General features: G+C 36.7%; 1 long non-coding RNA gene across 1 annotated transcript in view; it reads right to left on the bottom strand.

Moving 5' to 3' along the window:
* Nucleotides 1–3,327: 3,327 nt before the first annotated feature.
* Nucleotides 3,328–21,551, bottom strand: part of LOC131701977 (uncharacterized) — a 43,631-nt gene continuing 25,407 nt past the window's right edge. Inside the window, exon 3 of the long non-coding RNA XR_009309210.1 lies at nucleotides 3,328–5,380. This is a non-coding gene — a long non-coding RNA (uncharacterized LOC131701977). The remainder of the gene's footprint in view (nucleotides 5,381–21,551) is intronic.

The following is a 21,551-nucleotide window of genomic DNA, read 5'->3' as shown; positions in this document are numbered from 1 at the left end:
ATGCTCCTCCAGAGCTACCGGTGAAGGACAGGTTGTAGTGGTGGTTTGGTAGCTAGGTGGTTGCTAGTTCAATACAGTCACATTTTAAATAAGTAAATGTTACAGCTCTGTCATTTCAGCTGTTACAGTGTGCACTGAGTTCATTATTTTTTGGCATTACAGAAGTTTGCCAATCTCTATTCTGCTATAGCTTTGGACTGATTATAAATTGTGTATTTTAAAGGTGAAACTCACACATCTGATCTGGCAAGCTTTCAGACTCACTGGGTTTGGTCTGATTCAGGTAATTATAAGGAGGCATAGTTATCCCTAGTAACAAGCTGTTGGAGTTACCAGCCAATGTAATGTACTGTAGATTGCTATGCGAATCAGTGCTAGTAAATGTATACATGTTTTGCATGGCATATATTCCTAAAGATGAATGAACATGCCAACTGCTTTAATAAATTCTCATTGGGTTAATCATTTCAGTCAGGGTTTTAAATATGGGTAAGTCCTACCAGCCGATTACCAGTAAGTGAAACTTTCTTTGCAAATAAAACATTAATTTACTGTAATAGATTTCGAAATAGTTTTCAGCAGAAAAAATCTTTCCCCTTGAGATCATAACAGTTCTTTATGGTTTCTTCATGCGCCAGTTCAAATGATTCTTCTTATTTTTTAAATATCTGGAAGAAGTGAAGCTTTAAGTAGATGTTTTTTATAGAGAGCATTTCCATAGGAAACGGTGAGCTGGCATGGTAAAACATTCTTGCAGCTATACACCTCATCAAGCTTTCAAGATATAGTATTTCTCGTACTTCATTACTATGTACCTGACTTGTCATTGCTATCCAGTAGATCTAAACAATCTCCCTGTCCTCTTTCTCAAGTTTCTTCTTATTGCGCAGTGAATAAATAACTGAAACCAGTTCACCACCACCACAAGGTCGTCAAGGGTTTAAAGCTCACAGATCCCATCATTTATCTGGTCTTAAAAGAGTCACATTTCACTATTCTACAATTCCTTCTTTTGTACTGTTATCAATCTTTAAATCATGAGAAAACACTGTACGATTCCTCTGCTGAAAAATATTGTATTGACGATACATCAAGGATGGCTTTATTAAATTATACACTTTGAAGACCACCATGCCCGCCACATGCGTTTTTAATTCCAGCTAGGATGTGAACATCACATGGGTACATGATACTCCCACTGCCATGGGATCTGTCACTGCTGCTATATATCTCACAGAGTAGCTGAGGTCTAAGAGAGATGAACCACTTCAGCAGTGATTAACAGAGCTCTGCAGTTGGGTTTTAACCTAGATGCCTCCTTCCATTGCAACCATATGGCTGAGGTGTCTGCCCGTTACTCTCCCACTGACAAGCACAGCACTTCTTCACTTGAGGAAAAATTACAAAACCAACTATTCCTCATTCCAAGGTCTACTTTTATGTGTTGAAACTCATCCAAACCAGACGAACATAAAAAACAAAAAGCATTTTTTTAATTCTATTATTTTACCTTCATCTTGCAGCATGAGGCACTGGGAGGTTTTATAATATAAATGATCCTTGCCTGTCAACTTCTAGGGGATGGAGGCCCTTGGCTTTGCCTCCGGTTACATAACTCCCCAAGGCGTCTGTATATTGGACGGATACGGTCATCCTGGCAGGCGTTATTGCATACATAGATAGATCTTTTTTTTTTTCTAAATATATAGAATGTTCTGGATAGCCATATCTTTATTCCTTTGCTTCAAAATTCTGCCAACTAAACAAGTTTAAGCTTTTTGGTAGGATATATATCACTGAGTCTGGACAAGTTATAAAGTTGTCAAAAGATACTTTAAAAAAAAAAAAAGAATACCAATTACTTAAGTACAAAAGTATGTGATGTTGCTGTCAGACATACTTCTGAAAATACAGCACACCAATGACAGTCAAAGACTAACTGATAACAGCAGCTAATATTTTGGCAAAAACCCGCCACTGTTAAATCACCTGGGACTCATTTGGAAGCGAAGGTCACGTAGGATCATGAACATTAAAATATTAAAATGGAATTTGTTGGCTATATATATATATATATATATGATTTTTTGTTTTGTAAGAAGGTTTTGTTTCTTTTGCGGGACAACCACTGCTTCTGCATAATAGACCTAGGTGATAAACTCATCTTTAGAGACAGGTATTGAGGACACACAGCAGAAGGAGAAAGTGGATTTTATCAGAGCTGGCATTTGTAAACTCTGATAATTAACATTTGGATATATATATATATATATATATATATATATATATATATATATATATATAATAACCCATCATCTGTTTCATCCTAAATCCCTTTAAATGTAACGCTTAATTGGTTCATCTTTTTGAAAAAGACAGCTTTACTTGTATTGAAAATGTAATTTACTTTACTATTAGTATTAAACACAAGAACCACAATATCTATTTTACCAGCTTGTTCTTTTAACATATTGTTGTTGTTTATAGTTATTGATATGGGCGACAATTAAATAATTACAGAGTTCTGCTAATCTTAATGTGAACCTTTTAGCAGATAACTGGAAGAACCCATTTCTAATCTGTACGAAAACAAAGCAAGAACACAGAGTTCAATGTAGGCCTAAGTGTTTAAAAAGAACTATGAAAATGCAAACATGTAAAACCATGTTTTAAAATGATGGGTGTAAATAATACATGTCTAAAATGTCATGTATTATTTTATCATGTATTGAAAACAACAGGCTGTTTGGGAAACACATGAATTTATATAAACTAAGTGTAAAAAGGACATGAAAGTGTGGATATGTGCACTGTGGATATGACACTTCTACAGTTCCTGTTTCTGTATTAACATGAAAAAAGAACAAGTGTTTGTGTAGTTATAGCCTAGATACAGTATACTAGCTATAATTACATTTTGCAATCCTTTTTTGTTTTATTTTGTTGCTCAATTATAATTCTGACATAATTATTAGAAAATAATACAATAAAGGGCTGGCATAATGTCGTGGGTATATCCTGATAAGTACGGATGCAGAACAAACTGGGAAACACAATGATACAATCAAATATAGCTTTTGAAGTTTATGTTGCATTATTTTGTTTTATCTTATATTGCCAGTACTTGTTTTTAAACTGTTGCCAAATGTTTTGTTAATCTTGTTAGTGTTTGAATTTAAATACACTAGTCACTTCCATGAAATATATAAAGTGTGTTAAAAAAAAAAAAAAGTAATATAATTTATAGAAATTTGCCTCCCACATGTGCATTTCCAGCAAACCACTGAAAAAAAAAACCTCTTCACACTACATCAGATATAAGCCAGGAGCGAGAAAAGAAAATGATTCATTTATTTAATTGCTTTTTCACCATGCGTGTACAGCACACACCCATCCAGCTGTGGCTATTACATCAACGTATGAACTGATCAAAGTCCCATTAAAGTGACCCAAACTAAATGCAGTGTCAAGGAGTTTGACACAGCAGAAAAATGACCCTACAAAATCTACTCACTGCCCTGACAAAGGAATATAGTCACATGAAATAGTGCACTATTTATTCTAATGTAATCAAAATGTTTCTTTGTGTAAAAAAAAAGAAAAAGTATTTTGTCTTTAGCTTTTGGACAACATAGTTTTAATCCCTGTAAAGAGTGAAAGTCTACAAGTCTACAGATTACTACAAGTAAAGGGTGCAACAGAAAATCCAAAGTATCATGTTTTTGCCAGTCAGAACAATGGTTGTAACAAGCATCTTCCTTTGTGGCTGAATTGCCTGTAACTTCGAGGTGATAACAGCAATCCTGCTTTCTACCACAGATAACTGAAGAGATTAGAGCCTGTGATACCGGGCCTGCATGTTGTGCATCATTAGGTGGGCCTGGTGACCCTTGACAGAGCCCCTTTGACGAACGAGCCCCTTGTTTTCTCGGGTTGACGTCAGGTTCCTGCCGCTTCTAGATGATGAACTGCGAAACACAGCCTACAGTATCAACAAGGACGTTACAAAACTGCCTGACGTGTTTATAAAGGGATTAATCAGTTCACGTACATGGGAAACGCTTTAACTATGGGGATCTTATCATTTAATAATCTAAATAGGGGGCAACCCTGGGGAAAACACATGCCGAAATAAATAAAGAGATCACTGTTGAGAACGCAGTACTCTTCAAGGCTCTATTCTAAGTTTTAAAAACAGATGTATATGTATCTGTGTATTTCAAGTCAAACCCAATTGGTTGACAAAGCAGACACAATTCTGTAGTTGTTCTCCACAGGGAGCAAACATATTCCCATTGTAAGCTGGCTGGTGCACCAGTGAACCAAAGGGTCAGACATCTGAGAGGATCTGACCGCAAACATGTTCCTACATAGCCCTGTTTATGATCCACAGTGCTGGCGTCAATATACAAGAAATAAAACAAATCCCCTCATATTTCATTACTGTCCATATTTTCTTTGCAGACCAATATAATCCTTGCTTTTGTTCAACGTTACTTCTAGTGGAGATTTGTATTTTGTAGGTACTGTACATCCTTGTTTGCATTGGGCCATGTTTCAATCACTTCAGAACGGGTGAATAAGTAAGACAGCTCTATCACTTACAGAGCCTTTCTTCCCACATTCCCTTGAACTGTTATCTCTCAATTAACAAATCAAGTGTCATCTTTCAAAAGCCTGCCCTGGGTCCCAGGTTCCCATCATACATCCTGGACCTGGTCTGACAGCTGTACGTCTGAGTGAGTCGCTGGTATGTCGACTGAGGACCTCATCTCCGGATCTGTCAGTCTGTGGACCCAGTTTCTTGTGATTTAGTGGAGGGGAGCATGGGCCAGCACAGGTGCTTTCTATCATATGTGCAGTGACTGCACATTGAGCTGTGTAGCTCTCTTGGCATAATAAGATTCGTCATAAATAACCCCAGTTTAAAAAAAACAAAAAAAAAACACCTTGTCATCCACTGGAAAAAGCAGATTATTTATACTATAACGAACATGATTGCACAAAAACAGGTAGACACGCTCTGTTGTAGAAAAGCTGGCAGTAATGATTTCTTTGGCAAGTTCAAATGATTTCAGTGGGAGGTCCCTGAATGGCTCACCTGGTGAAAGCTCTGCTGTGCAGCATGCAGGGTGAGTCGTATAACCAGATCGCAAGTTTCAATCCTGCTTGTGCGAGGCAGCCGGTCTTCGTTGGGGATTTCGTGGGGGCGCTGCATTGGCTTTGGCCCTCCCGGGGTTGGGAGGTGGGATCTGGCTTAGACTGTTTTCACCGTTCTACGGCGACCCCTACAGGCCAGGTGAGCTTGGGGGCGGAGATTTTCTGGGCTGGTCTTTTTCCTCCCGAAGTCAGTAGTCTGCGGACATCCGTTCTCCAGCTCCTAGGTGTAAAAAGACACTGATTATCCCGTGGGATCGGAGGACGCCCACTGAGCCTCGGGTCTCTGAGCTGTGAGGGGAATCGCTGCGGTGAAGGAGAAATAACAACAACAACAACAACAACAACAACAATAATAATAATAATAATAATAATAATAATAATAATAATAATAATAATAATAATAATAACTGAGCATTCCAAATTGGGAGACAATTGGGGGAAAAAAATAAATAAAATTATTTCAGTGAGATTAATGATTGAGTGTGCTAAAGAGGAAAGCAAATTATCTGCAATACTATGCTTTATTAAAAAGCAATAATTAATTGATTTCTGTAATAAATGTAGGGTTGTTTTTTTACACACAATTCATGACAGTGTGATTTATTGTAGAGGTCAAATGTATTTGAAAAGTCAGGTTTTGAGAAAAATGAGGTCAAAGGTTTTCAGATTATAATTATTGTGGTTCCTGTACGGTCAATCATGTAAAAGATAAGAATGGGGAAGACTAACAGGAAAAATATACAAAATGCAAATTTCACATGGCATTAATGCATTTCTTTTGTAATTTATGAGGTTCTCATCATAATACCTCCCCCCCTGCCATTAAATTATTAGTTAATGAATAAATATTTGTAGTAGAGAACTCGGCCTTAAAGATCAGAATCTTATCTTTGATTGAACAGAGAACATAACAACTAAATATACAATTATTAAGAAGAGCAAATGCCCAGGTTTAATGGACTGTTAACTCTCTAAATTGGAAATGCATGGTGTTCATAACTCCAGTGTCGTCCAGATCCCCACATATGAACTTTAATCCTTAAGTGAGTCTTTCATCATTCCTGGAATTTGGGAGATTTAGAGCAGAATAACCAATCCCTCCTAAATGCATTTCAATGGCTTTTTGGAATGACTGATTCATTTCCTGACTTTCAAAAATGTTTACATAAAATGTGTATTAACAGACCTTGGGGTCTGTGTTTCAAGACTTAAAATACCACAACAATCTTAAAAACACCTCTTATCGTGTTACATTAGAGTGTGACATTAATGTTAATCACATTAGATTTTGCTACATATTTTACAGTGGTTAGAAGGGCTGAAAGAAGACCATATACTTATTATACTCAAATGGTTGAAAACCTCTTATGGTAAGTATGCATGCTATTGTATTTAGCATCCAGCTTTTTCAATATAATTACTATAATAAACAGTTCATCCAACACGAAATATGGTTTCACTTTCCAAGTGCCACAAATCTAGCTGTCGCTTATCAGAATACCAGGGAAAAGGAAGTTGCTTGAGTATATGTTTTTTTTAATCCAACACTATAAAGTCACAGAAATATTGACCTCCAATGGATCTATTCAATTGATCCCAACAGTATAAATAGAACATACAGTTACAGTACTTATAGAGGCAGAAATACATAAAGACTAGCATAATCTGTGAAACTCTGATTGGATCCCCAAGTTGTCTACTAGTTTAAACACTGATATAAGGCTCTATTTTAATTCCAGTTAAGAACAATCTGGTATCGACACAAGTTTTAAAAAGCAGAATAAAACGGTAACGGTGAGTTCTATGTTTATTGAACCCAAAGACATACAGTTTAAATGATTATTTTAGCTTAAAAGAAAAGTGTAACAGAACAGCACCCATACTATTGTTAGTGAAGAGACTGCTTTGGTCCTTCATCCAAAATCAAACTGTCAGCTCTGTTATGCACAAAGTTCAAGACTTTCCAACTGGCAAAAGATAAGCAGTTTGCAATGATTTGTAACACCGCCATTTGATTCTTAGTAAAGCGATCCTATAAAATGTGAACGCAGAGATGCTATCTGAGAAGAAATGTTCTGACCAAACATAATTTTAACAGTCTTTTGGAATCAAGCCAACTGTGATGATTTTTTTTTAAAATCCCTGTGCTCATAAACTAAACTCAAGAATATTCTCTCTGAGATTAATAGCGTATTTCAAGAATATATATTTCACTGCGCACAAGTTCTGACAATAGCTAACATATTTTCATTTATACCTCGATTCACCCTTCCAAATAACTTGATGGTTTTATTTGGTTCTATTACCAATGGTTCAATGGAGAAGGCCCAGTCTTCATACCAGGCCTTGCTGTGTCTTAAACACATCAACAGTGTCATGATTTAGTATTGCAATTAAAGAATTATATGTACCGGTGCAGCCTGAGATAAGATGGCATTCCACACTCAAGATGCCTGCTGCCACTGCTTTTTGCAATAATTGATCACATGGGAAAGACAGGGATATAGTATAGGGGGGCAGCACTATATGCTGGGGCATATATTAATACAATCTTAAAGAAAGGCTCATTTCCTTCAGATTGGCACCTTTGCAGTCGTGAGCTTCCTCTTCAGAGGACAGGAGGTATTTCACAGCCACCCTACGAAAACAAGACCCTAATGTTCAAATGGAAAATATGTTACACTATTGAGACCACTGGATCCTAGAGTCTACCCCTATACTGACTAGTGATTATACAAAGACATTATTGAGATATTAGAGTTTTAGTACTGTTACAATGTTAGGGGGACATTTCACCATCATTGAAAAAGTGAGAGGGGCATGTCTCATCTCCCCCGCCCCGCCCCGCCCCTGCCGCCCGAGACAGAATACTCTGCCATGGTGTTGAGGACTCTTAGAGGAGAGTTCCTTTGGAATGATGTTAAACCAAAACCGCTGACATTCTGCATTCCTTGAGTCTCTGTACATGATACTTTGTGAAGCAGATGTTGCTGGCCAGCGAGTGGAATCGATCTTCAGGGCCACTCATTGGCAGTGTGTAGATGTGGGGGTATACAATGGTGTGACTGAACTGCATCTCTCTTTAGATTATCCACATCTGGTGTTCCCTTCACTTTTCATTTTGACTTAATCAAAATGCACTTTATCAGAAACACACTTTTCCTGAATCAAATCTGGTAAATTTAACAGCTTTACCAAGGACACATTGATACCATTCGGGGAAGAAATAAATAAACATTGGGAAAGAGGGCACACTGGCAGTGTTTTCATGAACAGCCGGGTGTTGTACGTCCCATTGGATTGGTGCTTGGATATGTTTATTATCACCTAGGGAGAGGGAATTTTATTTGGAAAATAATAGTTTTTTGGGGGGATTTGTTTTCCTTATGGATTTTTATAACAGTTCAACTAGTAACGTTTTCCCCGTCTATTCACCAAAGTTTTGAAGACACTCTACCAAGTATATATCCTAATATGTTCTCTTATAAATTCAATATGTTTCTTTCCCTGATGACCCTAAAAATAACTGCTCCACTGAGTAATGCACAAGGCAATGCACAATATATAAGAACACTGCCCTGTATTTAACCAACTCACTTACACGGTTCACTGTGCAATATGAATTGCACTGTCGTGTCCATACACCCGATCCCAAGACAATAGAATGCCTATAGTGTTGAAACATTACTGGAAGTGGAATTCACAAGCCTCCCACACGCAGGACTGGAGTATTTGTTTAAAGTGTGTTTAGCTTGTAGGTCCCATTGAGAGTGAATGCTCACATACACTTTTACATTTCTGGATTCTGGGTTGTTGTTACTCAAGTCAAAGGAAATCAGATTATTGAAGATAAATATACACTGCCCAAGCCACGTTGTTGATGCTGAATGATTTAGATATTTTATGAGCCAAATTGACAGTGTTTTGGGTCTAATCAGCTACTAGGTACCCGGTCTAGCATTGATGGGCCGAATGGCTTCCATGAGTAAATGTTCTGCTTGGCAGGTTGCAGCTTTTAAACAGTACTGCATGTTAATATTTGATGGACCCTTCTCCTTCCTGCATGAGCTATGGCCTTAAAGAGTAAGTAGCGGGGTTCCGAAAAATATAGCGTTACACATCCCCACGTGTTGCTACAATTGTTTAAATAATGTACCTGCATTTTTTCTTTTCATTGTTAACAGTCTGTTTCAAGCTCTTTTCAAATTGTCAGCTCTAGTGTACTGACAGTGTAAAGATTATTGCCCATATTCTCAAACAGGTAACACAGCAATACCAATCCATAATGTGGTACGGAACAGAGAAGCCAAAGCATGTGTTGTTATGTTTTTACACTCTTCCTGCAGTGGTTTAGAGGACAGATCTCAAAACCCAGAGCACTAGAGCGGCCATCCTGAAACGAGCTTTAAAACAGACTTTCAAGTTCTAAGTGTAAACAGTTGTCAGGATGTTAACAATGAAAAGAAAAATACAGTAACATTATTTATTATTATTTGTTTATTTAGCAGACGCCTTTATCCAAGGCGACTTACAGAGACTCGGGTGTGTGAACTATGCATCAGCTGCAGAGTCACTTGCAACAGCGTCTCACCCAAAAGACGGAGCACAAGGAGGCTAAGTGACTTGCTCAGGGTCACACATGGGGACTTTATAACGCTATATTTTTTGGAACCCAGCTACTTACTGTGTAAGAGCAATGTATACCTCTTGATCTCTTCCAACTTAGTCTATTCATTTCTGTGTTTATTGTTAAAAAGAGACGTTGACCGAGTGAAAGTGTGTTCAGTGTCGGCACTCGATGGAAACAAATCAATGATTAGGCAAGCAGTGCAGTATCTGTGAATGACCTTTGTGTATGTGCTTCAATACAGTACCAAGCACCCATACTGGGGGTAATGCAGTTCAAAACAAGACAGCTTTACCAATTTGTATTTACTGCCAATGATTCATTCTCTGAAAATATTACAGCCAGAACTCGGGTTCCGATAACCTTTACTTCAACGGTAGTGTGCCAGGAATTGTGATGGGCTTCAATGTAGTAACTCACAGCATGTGCTTGAAGAAATCAAAAGACAAATTACAAACAGAAACGAGAGCAGGCCATGTAATAGTGCTTTCAGTGCAAAAATGTTGGTATCAGGGCTGATAAAAACAAAATAATAATGGAGCTGAGGAAAAGGTTGCACTTGCCAGACAAAAAAAAAAAGTTAAAACAAATTCTTGGCATTCAGTTTAAAAGAACAAAGTTTGGAATGTTATTATAAGACATATTAAACACATCACAGATTACAGCTGCACTTAATATAGAAAAAAAAAACAGGTTTTAGTTCTCTATTCTACAAAAATAATACTTAACGTGTTTTCTACATGACATTCATGTACGTTCTGTTTTATAAGCAAAGTATGTTTAGGTAAGTATCTGTCATAGACTCAAAGCATTTTGACAACAATCTGTTTTTAAGCAAGGAATCCAGATATTCGTGTGCTGCAGTGTTGCTAATGTATTCAAGGATGTATTCACGTGGGGGGTAATGCTGTTCCCAAGCAATCTGAAAAATGTCTGCCACTCTGCAGCTATTATATTTTTTTTGATCTAGGTCATAAAGAAGAACTTGCGACCCAGAGATAAATCTCTCGTAATTTTCAAGGATCAGATCTGCTTCAGTTCTGAAAAGTCCAGCATTTAGGGTTGAATTTAAAGCCAGCAGAGACGGCCAGACCTGCATAGTACAACTTGGACGTCTGTGAGAAAAGCATTCTTTTCTTAAAATAATTTTTATTTTTTTATTTTTATCAAGGTCGTTCTTGCTCCTGCATACCAGGGTACATTAATTAATGTGTCTGCAGCTGGTGGTACCACTTTGGCTCCTTCAGAGCAGCCTCTTCTTCCATTTCTGTTTAGGTAATGTTGGACTAGTTCCCATATCTCGTTAAATACGGAATCTGTGATCCTAGGCTTCTGAGAGGAATCCATTATTTTAAAGCTCTTAAAAGAAGGAACCGTTGCTGTTTTTCAGTTTCAGCTATAGAGTATTGCCATCTCAGGTCATACAGCACTACTGGAATGTTTATGTGGATATGTTTTAATTTCTTAAAACTATTTTTGTTTTCCAGGTCACTTTTTGAGAATCTTCAAAGATTATCAAAATGGATATATCTTTTTTTTTTTACTGTATATAGTGAATCGGTAAAATTTAAAAAAATCAATATACATTTCAGCAAATTAAAAACTCTAACATTACAGTAAAATTCCACATATTTCATTTACGCGTATCCTGAAACAAAACAGAACTTCAGCAACATTCCAATACCAAAACTTGACCTTCAGAATACTCACTGACGAAAATACAGTACAAAAAAACATTGGGTTTTTTTGGTGTTATTTCTTCACTACTTATGCACTGGAACTATGGAGCAACAGAATGTACAAAGCTGAACCTATGTTTTAATTATATATATATAACTTTTTGTTATATAAAATATAACAAAAAGGTTCACACCTCAGTTGTATATTTCAATTACAGTGAATTAATATTATTTATTTCGTGAACTTTTTAAACCAAAGATGAATGAAACACAGTCGATTGGGGGATCTCGTGGATGCCTTGCTTCAGCCATCTGCAGCTTGTTTTTACTGTTTTAACTAAAGATAGTAAAAATGAGGGAGTCAGTGTTCATTGAAGGGCTGGCACAAATGTGTGGCTCAGACAAAAGAGAGCCTTTCTGCTTTTTATCTGCTGTTTTCATTTCGAGGTTTTGGTGATATATATGAAGTGCATTAAATGCCAGGGCAAAGGCACAGCTGACATTTATTCCTTTGCACTATATGTGAGGGTGTGTGCGTGTGTGTGAGCATGTGTGTGTGTCTGTTTATTAACTGTCTTCGAAACTGCTGAAAGAACTAACAGTAGAACATTGTTCAGCCAAAGATAGGAACACATTCCATTGTAACATCCACAAGAAAACAATCCTAAATAATGATTGATGCCTAACATAAAAACATTGTATACAGTTTGTTTAACCCTGTGGTGATAAAGAGAACACAGAGAGGCTTATTTAATAAAATATGTGTGAGTGAGTATTTCTGTGTACTGTATTGACAGGTTTCACAAATCTAGATTTGCACTAATCTTGGATATTTTAGGTAAACAAATGTAATATTTTTGCTAATCAGGGTCTGTGAAACCGCAGCTGCACTTTTTTTATTAATATAAATTGCTGTAATAAATATACTTATTTGAAATCATTTTCTGATAACAGAGTCTGCAAGTTTTCCTAATGCACTTGAGATAGTGGATGAGATATTCCTGCCTCATCCTTCAATAGCTCATTTTGCACACACTGTGGCTCTGTTCTCACAGATATTCCTCATGTGTTGGAGATAATATACCAATTCCAACTCATATAATGCCCTTTTGTACTACTTTTTTTGTCCCAGAAATGTTTCTGCACTGATGTAGTGAAGGTAATTGAAATCTTCTGATATCTGATATAAAAAAATAAAAAAACAACTTGGAGTCTTTTAAACTTTGAAATAAGCAAGTTTCATTCATTTTCCCATTCCTCTGTGCTGTGATTGTATTGCTCATGTTCTGGTCTTTTTAAATTTGTATTTATGGCATAGGTCTGTGTATTAAGAAATGCTGCCAACCCCATACAAATGTTAATAATGAGTTTAGTTTGTGTTGAAATGTTATTAGTTACTTTGTTTTACTTCATTTCAGTTACTTATGCATTATCCCTTTTAAACCTCTTCATCTGGAAAGAGCTAATTTAATGCTGATATTCCAGTTCATTTAAAATAATAATAATAATAATAATAATAATAATAATAATAATAATAATAATAATAATAATAATAATAATAATAATAATAATTCTAGCTCTACGATTAAAGTTTGATAAAGACAGTAAACAAGGTACTGAGGCAAAAAAAACTGCTAACGTTTCAATCAGGTATCTTCCACAGCTGTCACTGTTTCATTTAGGATACAATAAGCAAACCCCACGTTCTCCCCTCTTTGTTGTTTAACACACTGCTTTTAAAATATTTTCAGGGTCAGTTAGACTGCATTTTGTACTAAAGACCTCTTGGGCAATTCAAAGTTGATTTTTAAGTAGGATAACTTGTTGTTCATTGAGAGGAAAAATGCATTCAAATGGCCAAGGGAACCATTATTTTTCTGTGCTATTACCGATATTTAAAATGTCTTATTGGACAAGTACAAAATGCCTTTATTCTTTTGGGGTATCAAAGAACCTCCTTGCACTTCACCTGTTAGACATTGTCAGGGTAATTATTATTCCACAGCTCCCATCAAACACATAACACCCTTTTGGTCATGGCGATTTAAGCCACCTCTATCAACAACTTCATATTGTGTCTGCAAGATGTCGAAAGGAGTCTGCTGTGTTGTGCAATGGCTTTGCCTTGCCAAAGTTGTTAGTCAAGTTCACTTTGCACAGTATTAGGCTATGGTTCCAGGCAGTCTTACCTGTATATCATGACAGAGTCCATTCTGCCTGCAACGCATCACTTACAGTAATTCCTGACAGAGATGGGTAGACTAGTACCAAGACAATTTTACCTTTATCCAAAGTCTTGCGTTTAGGGTTTGGTTTACAGTACTTCCCTTAATAAAGGTGTTTTCTGGGATATTTGGCATCCTTTGAGTATTACAGACACCCACTTTCATGCACCAGCAGATTCTTGCTTCTGTCCATTTTAGGGCCAAATAACAAATAGCTAACAGTTAGAGATTGTATATAGGACACAGCTGCCCGAGTATATAACAAAGTTTAAGTCCACACCAGGTAAAGTATAGGAATATTCTGATGATACAGCAAAGGTAAAGTCATGTGCTTCTTGTAAACTCTGCAGGGTGCTCTGTAACACTTTAATACTGCAAGATTAGTTTAAGACAACTATTAAGGGTAAAAAGTAGCACAAAAAATAAAAAATACATTTCCAAAATCAAAAATAACAGTAAAAGCTAAAGCATGAGATAATTGTGATTTATTAAAATAGCCACAATTCCCAGAGTGACATGTAAAATGATGGCAAAGCATGATTTTTATTATTTGTACTTTGGCATTAATATCCAATGGTTATTACACATTATGATCTTACTTCTGTTATGGTTTTACACACATCTGATTCTTTCATTGTATCTGAATTATGGGTTGGGGTGGGGGGTGGGGGGTTCTGTACAGAAGTCGGCTGCACATTCATCAGCAAACACATACTTCATGCTGATGATACATGTTTATTGTGTTTTTACCTTCAGAGACGACATGCATCACAGACAATTTAGCAATGATCGAAGCTGAACTTTCTTTTTATGTAAACTATGCTTTTCTTAAAATAGCCTCTGGTTGTGTAGATAGTGTCTCTGATTCAATCCTAGTTCCACTTCTCTTATCTTATTTGTATTAAAGGGTAATGTTTATAAATAATAATACATATTCCAGAGAAAGGCTGCATATTTTTTTCTGTTATAAAGTTATGCTCAATGCTGTGTACACCTTTACTGATTCGTACCGCAAAGCACACCTGTCCTAACTGAGCAGATCATGATTTAAGGAAGAGAAGTCCAACTTTTTACCACTTTTAAAGTCACACCAGATGTGTCCTAAGAAATTGAGTTTCTCAAAGAGAACAAGATAAGGACAAGATAATGGACTTTGATATTGTATTTTCCTACAGGACAAGACTTTTTTTTTTCCTCCTAGTTAAAAGTTGAATCTCAGGTCAGGAGCTCTCAGCATAACCCCAGACTAGAATTCCAGATGGTGCAGTCAGGACTAGCGACGGGTCTCAGTTCATCAATTTCATGTGCTCTGGATAGCTGGTCTCCTTATGGCCCGGCCTCCCATCCACAGTGTGCTCTTTATTCAGAACAAATTGAGACATATCCTGCGTAATTGGTCCCAGAATTACCACAATTTACAGGGGGGAGAATAATTGAAAGCTAGGACCAGGACAAGTTTAATTCTTGGTCAGTCCCATTTGGAAACACACTATATAGCACGTCTACAGTATTGTTTATCGCATGTAGGGCACTTCAAGGCAGTACATTTCCAGGGCATTGCAAAAGAAATATAATATGCTGCAAATAATTGTATACAGGAAACACTGGGGGTGTCAGATATTTCAGATTTTTAATAGGTTCTACCCTCTCAACCAGAATGTTTTTGTTAGCCTTAATGAAGGACATAACCCCTGCTGGATTACCTTACTGATAACATTACAAATAATTTGCAGATTTCTAGACAATGGTCTATTAGCATAGTACTAATTGAAAAGAAACATGATTTACTTAAGCATTTACAGTTCAGGTTTTAAATTCATATACATTTTCAATGACCTGCCTGTTGTTAAAATAATGTATACCTGATCTCGTGTTTGGTGGCAAATTAAAAAATATAATAATCAAATTCCAAAACAGGATAAATACTATTAAGAAACATCTGATATTTAAGACATTTGAAATGTAAAATTCCATCAGAAGGCATTAGCACATGGACGATGACCACGGAGATTTGAAACAGAAAATCTAGCTTTAAAATAACGACACTGAAGAAAATGAAAATAAATCTGTAAATTAAAGCTTTAAATAGTAAGACAAATAAATACATAACTACTACTACTACTACTACTACTACTACTACTACTACTACTACTACTAATAATAATAATAATAATAATAATAATAATAATAATAATAATAATAATACAATCCTAATTAGAGGGCATTATTTTGATATTGGTAGATGAATTTGCCTACGACGCAAACTTTTACTTTCTAATTAATTGTCTTTGCTTAATTCTGCATATTTTCCACTGTAAATGATGCAACTGTGTTTTTTTCTAGACAAGACCAGAAGCAGTGATAATCTTAAAAGGGTTCAGGGATGAAAAAGATAGCTTAGCTGACAAAAGTAGAAGCACACGATGTAGCAAAGCCATATAAACAGGATTGCTGTTGGTTAGAAAAGACAGTAGTGCTTGATTACATTACAGGGAGACTGCAGCAAAAGAGCAGGATGCTAAAACAAGGTTTAAGAGAGCAACCTGGGGAGTTGAAAGACGAAGTTACAATCTGGCAGTGATTAGACAAATAGTCTAACGGATGGACAGACAGCTTGGTCAGCCCTGGTCAGTGAAATGTGGAATCACAAAAATTAGAATTATTTCTCTTGGTCCATTTATCCAGGTTCACAAATGGTTAGGAGCACAGCTAATGCAACAGATAAGTCCCCATGCATTTTATCACAATGGGCTGTGTCACGGCTACAAAAATATTTTAGGTTGACGATATGAAACCATCCAGAAATCAATAGGCCTTGATACACAAAGAAACAGAGAAACAGAGAAACAGAGCACAGCCTGTGATCCTCATTGCAGCACTGAAAACATTAAACAATCAAAGGCAAACAATCTTCCCAAAACAAATACCCCTTCAGAACGAATATGTGGATTTAATCTAGACTTAATCAGAAAGCTGGACACAGGTAATGACTGAACGAGTTCGGGTTGGGGTTGGAGGTCAGGGGTCAGGGGTTAGGGTATGAACAGCCAATAAACAAATGCAGTAGACCATGGAGTTCTGTAACTGCCCAGACTTAAGTAGTTTTGCAAATCATTGGTTTACTGAGTGAATATAGATAGGGAGCCAACAAAACGCTCCTCTGGGTCGGGATATTTCTGGAATTGTTGTCTGAAGGATGTAATGCTGGCGTAACATTTGGCTGCCCCACAATCTGTGTTATTTCAAAATCAGGGTTCACCTAATGGTAGTTGTAGAAGCCAATGCATGACACGAGACCTAGTAAAAAAAAAAAAAAACTGAGAAGATGAAATAAAAGCTGGCCCACAAAGTCAGCATAGTTGCAGATAAGGTATAGGAAAGAAACAGGGAGAAGTAAACCAATGAAATATAAGAGATTTTAGTGCTGGCTGTGAGATCTATTATAGGCAAGGTGAGGCCACAAGTGTAATATTTAAGCATTAACTTAACTCAACACAGCTGGCTTCATGTTTTAAATCATTTTACCTGGACAAGAACACTTCATGAAAGTCCATGAGAATTACCTAGCAGGTAATGCCGTGCTGGATGATGTATCTAAACCGATTCAAATTGACAGTAAAGGTCTCCACACACCAGCTGCGATGCATTTTCTCCTGCAATAAAATGGTACTTTTCTGTGACACTAGCTTTCACAGCAGTGGCGACAGGCGCGCGCTGTGTTAGGCGACTCTCCTCTGATTGTATCATCAGCTGGAAACGATCACACATATGATAGTCCTGATATACAGCTAATAAAAATGCAGAATACATAACAGCTTTTCAGAATACTTATTTCAGTAAAGGTAAACGAATCATACACAACAGCTATATGCCAGATGGTCTCCCTCATTGCCGTGTCTTTATCATTTTTGTGTCCTAGATTGTACAGCTCTGGGTATTTTGATGCTACAAGAATGACCTTTTCTTCCGCCATTGTTTATTGAAGGTGCTCATGGGAAGCTGTTCCTCATTGGTCAGTTCCCGAGCTGCCGCGCGACAAAATCCCAAAAATAGAAACCAACCCTGCCATTAGATTTTGTTTCCAGAAGTGTAATAACACTTCCTTTTTATTTTAATAAACAAATAAACGGGAAAGGTGAAAGCCAGGAGCTGAATGTTTTCCATTGCAGCATGATAAGAATCTAGTTCAACATTCTTTTGTCCTGTCTGAGGCCAAAGGCAGGTCACTGCCACTATTTATTACTTTGCTCAGTTAACTCACTGAGGAGTACATGAATCATGACAGATTGCTGGGTGCGTGCCTGTTTTTTCAGTTGTACATTGGATGTAAGGTTACAAAGGAAACAGACCGAGGGCTGACTTAAAGTGTTTCTAAATCCCATGTGAAGATGAGCTAACAGACTCAGGCCATACTTTCCTTTAGATGTTGATGACAGCGAGCCATGGTTTAAAGAAGGAGTTCTGGAGCAGAGGGAATCCCTGTCCCTCTGGGTCCACTCCTTCTGATCTCCGCATAATGGCTAGTTTGGTAAACGTGAAATGTATGTCATTGTTTAGCCAGACTCTTCGTGCTTCTTGTAAGTTCTGCACATGTTTTTTTTATTTTTATTTTTTTTATTATTATTTTATTTCACAGCAACAGTGCTCATTTTGGATAGTCTGTGATACCACTGTAGCTTCCATTTACTTAGATTTAAAAAAAAAAAAAAACTTTCCTTTTTCATTTTATGATGTTTTCAAGCGCTCGGAGTGGCTCTTATTGCACTTTCTCATTTGTTATATAGTCTTGTGTTAGTCTTGTGGCAGACAACTAGGACTGAAGAGCAGCTCCTATATTCACAGTCAAAGCACCTTACGACAGACAAAATATAATGAAAAAAAAACAACACACAAGTTTGAAGTATTTGCAATAAAAACCAAATCAGAATTGTTGCAAACATTATACAATGGTCAGGGGTCAGGTAATACAAAACAACATTTGTCAGGGGTAATGCCAGGGGTGTGGATTACAATACAGTGCACTGAACTGAAAGCTAAGGACAGCTTTTCATGTTCCAGTCTGTTCCAGTAACATCATCCTAAATCTATTCTGTCTATGAGTTATTTTATATGGTTACTTTGGTCTGGACGGAATTCAATCAAAATGTATGGCACTGCCATAGCAATATGATATAATGGATATGGCACCGCCCTAATTTTGTTTTATTTAATCCACGACACTCTTCTGTTTATTTAATACCCATTTCCTAGTCTAGTCACACTGGGTGGTGGCATGCATACAACTTTTATTTGTAGGCTCAATTCAATAAAAGAAAAGAATGTGTAAAAAAGAAGTTTTGAATGTGTAAGCCTACATATCATTTTGTTAAATAAGTGGGGGTTTTTGTACTGTTTTTTACTCTGCAACAAAGACCACCCAACTCAAAGCACCCTGAGGCCATTGAGAAACACATGCCCAGTGTGGTTCTGTTTATTCCGTTTGCTTCTTTTCAATTATCTTTTTGCTCACAAGAGTGCCATCAGCATCATATGGGGACATTACCCCTGCCAATCACACATTTCAGTGAGCAACAGCAATGTTAATGACAAACAGCAGAGAAGCCCCCCCCCCCCCCCCCCCCCATCAGGTGTGCCACAAATAGCAGTTAGCAATAAGAAGGGTATAATCCTGGCTACTTTAGACTGCACTATGGTCTACTGTAACAGACTGGCTGATATTATAGTGGTGCCGATATCACAAATGGGAAGGCAAGGCATTAAATGCACTGTGAAGTTCACAAGTGCACTAGTTCACTAGCATGCTAACGGCTCAGATGATTTAGCTGCTTTTTGCTTTTAACAGATACATTTTCTTTCAGTAGATAATCATACTGAGGTCACCATGAATTTTTTTTTTTACTTTCTGACCAGATACAGTAGTTGTTCCTCCTAATATTCAAAATCAACCACCCAGGTAATCTGCATTTATCAGTCATTTACATGCTTTGTAACCCCCCCCCCCCCCCCCCCATCATTTGTATAACGTTTTTTTTTTCCATTAAACTTCTTGAATCTGTTAATTCACTAACTGACGGTGAACAGGGTTTTAGTATGTATTGTATGTATGTATGTATGTATGTATGTACATGCTATGTATTTTCAGAATGGTTGGGTTCAGCAATAGTGTTGTTTAATTTCACAATTCACAGGGAACTTCATTGCTACATTTCCCATGCAAGGCAGGAAATCAACACAATATGATGGTGTGCACAGCATTTGATAATACACTTGGAATGTTGTTCTCAACTTCAGTTCCATCCATTAAGTAAGCGTGAATGTGGAGCGATATTTATTTTGGCTGACAGTCCAAATATAGATTACTATATCCATTTGTTTATATTTTACTAGCACTGCTGTATACATAACAAAAACAAATGAACAAATACTCAGTGAAAATGTTGCTTTGTTTTAATTGAAATGTTGGTGGATTGCTTGTGAACGTAGTGCTCTTGAAGTGAAGGGACAAACAGCAGCTCCACTGGTTACACCCAGACATGATGCAGACTGCTACTGTCCTCGAGCACAGCCTCAGAGTCCAGACCTGTGAAAGAACCCCCCGGCTACTCCAACACTGAGGGGGTGTACAATCTCATCAGAAAGGGTTACTTCAGGTTATTATTAGTAGTAGTATTATGATTATTATTAGTAGTAGTAGTAGTATTAGTATGATTATTAGTATTATTAGTAGTAGTAGTAGTAGTAGTATTGTTGTTGTTGTTATTGTTTCATTTATTTTAATAATTACTGTGAAGGAGAAGCTACAACATTGGACCTGCACTGCAGTTTTAAGACACTTTCATAATCTGGATTTATACCATTTACATTTCCCTATCATTTAATTTCTCGCCTGATTAATATCCTGTCATGTGTTATAAATGATTCTCTATTAAAGTTTCTGCTTTGTTATAAAAAAAATGCTTTAAAAAATTACTTAAAAAAAGGCTGATTAAGTAAATATTCTTAAATAATCAATAAAACAATACACGAAATGCAAATGATTCCGAATGAAATAGCTGAAATGAATTATCCCAACATCCCAAACATCAGTTTGTCATTCTTTCAAAATATAAAGATTACTAATTCTTCTTCATGTAAGACAGTATTATTCATACATCTTATTACACAATAAAACAGAAAAGCATTTGGGTTAATTCTATGTATATGGGTTTTTATGTCAAAGCCCTGGGCTAATAAAATATTAGGTAACACGCAATGTGCTAATGACTAAAACATAATTGTAGAAGCCACCTAATTATGGGTTAAATAGAGGTGTACAGATGTACCTCGTTTAACAGTGTGTAACCTTTTCAAATGCAGGGTACGTGTTTTATTGCTGTGTGTACTGGCCAGGTGAGAGGCGGATGTGTTGCTATAACGGGGCGCGCGCATAACCAGCAGAGTGAGTGGAGGAATGTTGAGGGAGATTATTTTTAAAACCCGGGATTTTAATCTTAATTGGAAAGAAGTGTCACTGTTTGTAGACACCTGTGTGTATTAGAACATTGCATATTTTAACGTGCAATGTGTCATATCAATGCATATTGCGAAACTATATTTTACGATGTGCTTGCGATCAGGGTCTGAATGACTGATGCCACCTTAAGACTCCTTAAGACAGTCTCGGTTTTACATGAAAGAAAAAAAGATATTACTCAAATACAAATATAAATAATATTTTTGTTGAAGATTTACAGTGAAAAAAAAACGTTAATAGTATCGAGGCATGTTCATGCAGTTTGGTGGCATACTGTTCTTAAACGACATGCACTGAACTTATGAGTTTGTAATGAACAGTTTTTTTTGTAATAAATATAACTAGAA

Source organism: Acipenser ruthenus, chromosome 28 (genome assembly GCF_902713425.1).
Source record: "Acipenser ruthenus chromosome 28, fAciRut3.2 maternal haplotype, whole genome shotgun sequence".
Classification (NCBI taxonomy): domain Eukaryota; kingdom Metazoa; phylum Chordata; class Actinopteri; order Acipenseriformes; family Acipenseridae; genus Acipenser; species Acipenser ruthenus.
Note: the sequence above shows the minus strand (reverse complement) of the source record. Positions and strands in the feature narration are given on the sequence as shown.